The 6,000-nt window shown below is 41.2% G+C and overlaps 1 pseudogene; it reads right to left on the reverse strand.

The window, feature by feature from the left end:
* The window catches only part of LOC139077418 (deoxyribonuclease-2-alpha-like), a 69,376-nt pseudogene extending 66,553 nt beyond the window's left edge, over positions 1–2,823 (reverse strand).
* Between the last annotated feature and the right edge of the window lie 3,177 nt (positions 2,824–6,000).

Below are 6,000 nucleotides of genomic sequence, written 5' to 3' on the forward strand. Positions count from 1 at the left end.
TCTTTACAGCTTTTAAGTGAATAGACATTATTGCTGGATCCAAATGGGACCACACTGGCCCCGTTTTAAAATCTAGAGTTCCTCGGAATGCTGTGAGAAATCAGCTGACAGTATCCCAAGGCTGTCCTGTGGCAATAGCATGAATGCCATGGGCACTGATGTTTCGTAACCACGAACTTTTCAAGGGATTTTTTGCCCTTCTCTTATTCAGGAAAGAAGTCTACCAAGAAGCTTATCAATCTAAATTCAGAAGAAACAAAAACTAGATAGTTATCAATATGAAACTAATCCTTCATTCATAAATATGAATGGACAAATAAGATCACCAGACATTTGAGCACAACCACCAAAAGGAAACAAAAAGGCCAAAAGATACAAAGCCTCAAGGAAACAGAAAGAAGTCACTACCTAGAAGAGATTTTTTAAAAATATTTAATGAATATCTTCAAAGAATTTGAGCAGATATTGTATTCATAAAACAAGAATAGTATGATTGAAAAGGGGAAAACTAGAGAACAGGAAAGAGTTCTTATAAATTACAAATATAATACCTAAAATATGAAATTCAATAAAAGACCTGAAATATAAAGCCAATCAAACTCTCCTAGTGTTTACAGCAAATGGCAAAGAGATAGCAAATTTGAGGGACAGAGAAAAGATTCATAGAGGAGTAATACAGGAGTTGCAGAAATCCACCAGCTGGCTAAGAGGAATTGCAGAAAAAGAGAACAGAAAATATGGATGGGAGAATTTTTTAAAGAAATAATAGAACATTTCCTCAAACTGAATAAAGGCAAATCCTCACATTTGATGAGTATATTGAGTACCAAGCAGGATGAATAAAAATAACTACACAGCTAGCACATCCTTTTGAAATTTCAGAACAACAAAGATAGAGAAAAAAATCCTAATAGCTTCCAAAGAAAAATGCAAGGAACCACCCAACTTTTCCTTAGTCACATTAGATTCAGAAGATAATGAGTCAATGTTTTCAAAACTCTAAGGAAAAAAATATTTTGAACCCATAATTCTATACCCAGTCAAACTAGCAATGTAGTGTGAGAGTAAAATTAAAATATTTTCAGACATACAAAGACCCAGTTTATATTTCATATTTTCTATCTTAGGAAGTCTTCTGAGTATATATTCCAGTAAAACCAATGAGAAGACTGGAAAGATGACATATGAATTCTGGACTGGTCTTTAGTCCAGGAGGTCATTGAAAAGAAGCCCAAGGATGATGGCTGTAGAGCAGATCTGGACACAACAGGTCCAGATTAGAGCATTCTTGGGGGGGACCTTATCATGGGGGGCCATCCAGGGATAAAAGGATTTTACACAGTAGTAATTAGCTTTATTATAAGACTGGATACATATGAGCTTATGGTGAAGACCTAAGTTTCTTTTTTTAAGTAAGAAAAAAGAATTCCAATTAGAAGTACCTGGTAAACATAAAGAAAAAACGTCAGGATCCAAAAATGAAGGGAAGAAAAATATGACTTGATTTTGAATGACTGATATAAAGTGTAAGAACAGAAAAATTCATGTGACCTTGAAGCCAGGAACATTCTGCTTCAAATGCACAGGAATCCTGACCTTAGACCTGCAGAGCAGGAAATGTAATCATTAGCTTCTTCCTTGTCTCTGAAGTCAACATCTGTATAGTCTTAGTAATGTCAATGCTGCTTATTAGTTTTCCAGTTTTAGAATCCACAGAGAGATAAAGCACAGAAGATTTAATTATGGTCATAGAACAGATCAGAAATGTTTTCTGTTATCAACTTTGACAAAGTAAAAGCACAGCACAGCAGACAGAAGATGGAAGGTGAAAGGGTGATGAGAGATAGAGGGAAGGCCGGGGAGTTGCGATCCTAGAAGTGTGAATCAAGAGATAAAGTTTGTGAGTGTAGAATGGTGGTGACCAGGGGCTGGGGATTGGGGAAAATGGGGAGATGATGGACAAAGAATACAAACTTCCAGTTATAAGATGAATAAGTTCTGGCTCTAACGCACAGCACAGTGATTATAGTTAACCATATCCTACTGTCTATTTGAAAGTTGCTAAGAGAGTAGGTCTTAAACATTCTTACCACAAAAAAGATACGGTAATGTTGTGACAGGCTGGAGGTGTTAGCTAACCAGACGGTGGTAATCATTTTGCAATATATAAGTGTATCAAATCAAACCTTAAACTTACATAATATGTCAGTTATATCTCAACAAAGATGGAAAAAATAGACAAAGTTTCTGGAATAATAAGTGGAGATTTGTTATTAATATTTATTGTTATAAAAGTAACCAAAAGAAGAATTACAAATTAAAATATACCTGTAATACCTATAATAAAGGAAGGGAGAAAAGGAAGTGTGATAATTCATCAGTCCTCATCTCAAGGCAGTGGTCAATCTCTTGACCAACAGTACCAGTTAGTCCTCTATTGTAAACAGCAGAACTCACGATGACTAGTTAAAACAGAAAATAAATTCCTTATGGGGTTCTGGGTAGCTCACAGAATCCCCAGAAGCTCATAGAACTGGTCAAACAGTTTCAAGCAGTGCCGAGCCCAGCTATACTGCAGGGGCGGGCACCGGAGTCCTGCTATTAAACCCACAGACAAAGAAAAGCGAATGTCACCTCCTTCAGCAGCTCTGCAGGAGCCGTTGTATAGACTGCGCTCGGGCGATCGCCCATCCACACCCCGCGGCTGGCGCAGCCTCTGCAGCGTCCCCACTGGCGCTCAGGTGTGGAGGGCAGACGTTCTGCCGCGGTCGCCCCACGAGCTCCGGCACTATCGCCACACTCAACAAAGAAAGTGGATTCCATACTCCTGCCTTCCTCCCTCTGCTCCCTTCTAGGTCACAGCCCAGGGCCGGTGTTTCTGGTTGGCAGAGCCAATGCCACAAACCTGCTCCTTTCCGGCAAGGGAGGCTGGAGAATGAGTTTTGGTTTCTACCTTAAGGAGGTGTGACCCATAACGTGGGACATGTCCAGATAGAGAAAAGGTGTTCAAAAGACAGCGGACATCACAAACCTGGTAACTGCCCATCACACTCAGTGTGATAAATCAAGTAATAAGCATATTTCAAAACACAGCAGTAATAAGCATAATATTGGGAACTACGGCATTTGTCCACCAGAAAAGCAAGGAGAAACAGGTAAAAGTAGTTGCCTCCACATAGCGGGATTGCGGTGAAGAGGGGCGTGGTGGGAGACCAGAGCTTTTCATTATAAATCCTGTTTACTATTGTATTTTACACATTACCTGTGTTGCTTGGATGAAGTTCTTAAACTCACCCTAAAACACTTTAACGATGATATGGACTCAAAAACGTCAAAAATCCTACCAGTGTCACCTGCCCCGCATAAATTCCTACTTAAAAAAATTCAGTTTTTCATGTTTAAACATTAGCCAAATGCAAGTTGATATTGAACTTATCGGAAACCTTTTCTTTTCCTATAAACACTGATTTTCTTTTATTTCAAGAGAGGAATTTTTTTTTTATTGTCTGTTGTCCTGAAGAAATATAGTTGAATGTACAGCATCCTGGCAAACGGTCCCGAAGCTGGGAGGTTCTTTATGACCCAGCAGTTTATCCAGGCAGAGTGGGACTTGAGCTGCCAGGAACAGGGCGCTGAGCCGGCCAGCTCTGCTCTGGGGAAGCCTGCCTCCCCATCTCAAAGGCAATGCAGACATGGCCTCCTGCGTCCCAGGTCTTCTCTGATGTTTCCTAATAATCTATATAGAAACCAAGCTGATACGATTTCATTTTTCTTCCCTTTTTTTCTGCTTTGTTGTGCATAAGGTTTGTAAAAGATCATAGCTAGTTTTGACTATGAGCCTCTCATTTGCCAGGCGCCTTTTCACTGGTTCTTTCTTTCACTCATTTGTTCAGCTAAGTTTACTGAGCACCTGTTATGTGCCAGGCCTGGTGCTAAGTATTGAGAATACAACAATGAACAATATAGATCGAGCTCTATAAACTCTGCAGTTGTATAGGGCAGCATAGTCGTTAAGGCTATGAGCTTGGGGCACAGACTCACATGGGTTCGAGTCCCACATCACCATTAACTAGTTGCCTGACTTTAAACCACTTACCTTCCTTCTCTGTTCCTTGGCATCCTTGTTCTGAAATGGGAATATTATTTATCTCAAAGGATTATTGTGAAGATTAAATGATATATATGGAACACTTGGGACATTATTTCAGTGAAGGGCAGTCAGCAGGAATAGGCAATTATGACAGTTACACAGCAATACGCACTGGAATAGGTTGTAAAAGGAATCCACATGGGGCCACCTATTCTTGCCTGGGTGAGTCAAAGAAGGCATCCCAGAGGAAGTAAGATCTAAGCTAAGGACAAATAAATGAGTAGGATTAGTAGCTGAGAAATGAGAGGAGGAGAGTGTTCTAGCTGGAGGGAAGAAGGCCAAGAGAGTTTTTCAACTTTCAATTACATTCAGTGTGGCTGGATGTGGAGCATGAGTCAAAGGCTCACCAGAAAGGGAAGCAGGAACCAAATCAGGGATTTGTAGAAAACGTTTTAAAAGTTCATCTTTCTTCTAAGAGCAATGGGGGGGTCTATTAAAGGGTGTTCAACAAGGGAATATTTTGATTGGATCTGCTTGTAGAAATATCACTCTGGCTGCAATGTAAGGCATGGAGGGAAAAGAGGAGGCTTGGGATGAGGAGCCCCATGAGAAGGCTTATATTGACTAGGAGAAATAATGGTGGTGGGACAGGGACAGTGTGGGGACACAAGGAGGTAGAAACCATAGATCTGGGCAAAAGATTTAGTGAGGGCAAAGGAAGACAAAGGGCGGTCGAGGACAATTCAACTGGATGGACATGGAAATGTTCACTGAGATAGAGAACACAGTAAGAGCAGCATATTTTGGGGTGAAAGCAATGAGTTTATATTTGCACATGTTGAGTTTGAGATGCCAGTGGGATATCCAAGTGAAGATATCTAGTAGGCAGTTAAAGAAGTGTCTGACACCCAAGAGAGCTCTGGGCTGGAGACAAGGTAGAGACACTCTAACAGCATTTCCTACCAGAGATTTTTCTTTTCCTTATGGAAAAAAGTTGCCCCTAACTTTATGGTCCTGAGACAAAGAGGAAATCATCTTAATGCAGATCTTTTTCGTTTGGTGAAGAATTATCTTGCTCGGTATCGCATTTAGTTACATAAGTGTGGACCTCACTGTCTCATTAGACAGGTATAATAAGTCCTTTGTGCTTTAAAGGGCTTATTTAAAGGGAGTATGTACTTGAGTGGGAAAGAGTATGCATTGATCAGGATAAGCTAGGTTCTGTGGTGTAACAAATAATGTGAACAATGCTAGGGGTTCATGACAGCAAAGGCCTACTTCTCATTCTTGCTACATGCCCATTATAGGTCAGCAGAGAGCTCTGCTCATTGTGGTCTCTGAAGTACTCGTAAATACAGAGTAACTGTATTTCTAACCTTGTCCCTGCCTACCAGAGGGGAAAGAGAGCTCTGGAGGATCTAGGACCAGCAGTAACATGCTTTTGCCTAGAAGTGACCCATGTCACATTTGCTCAAAAGTCATTGGCCAGAACTACTCACATGGCCCCACTAAATCAGAAGAGGGCCAGAAAGAGCTATAATATCATATGCCTGGGAGGTAGAGAGCTGGACAATTTGGTAAATGGCATTAATGACTAACACATGGGGGACCATGAACCTGCAGCCTATCCCAACACAGCTCTCACGGACCATCCTAGAAAGTGGCCACGTGTGTGAGCCAATCCTGAAAACCTTTAACACTTAAGGATCAGGAAAGAAGGATCACGCTGTCTCTTTTGGGGTCATTAACACAGGGGGCTACCTTGGCTCCAAGATCTGCTGGGAGAGGGCTCCCATCAGCACCTATGGTCGCAGCTGCTGGCGTCATGATCTAGACCCCCTGCCGTTCCGGCTTCCTGAGCACAGGAAACACTCCCCTCCATGTAGCCCCATCTTCCACTGAAGGCTCAG

Source organism: Equus przewalskii, chromosome 19 (assembly GCF_037783145.1).
Source record: "Equus przewalskii isolate Varuska chromosome 19, EquPr2, whole genome shotgun sequence".
Taxonomy (NCBI): Eukaryota; Metazoa; Chordata; class Mammalia; order Perissodactyla; family Equidae; genus Equus; species Equus przewalskii.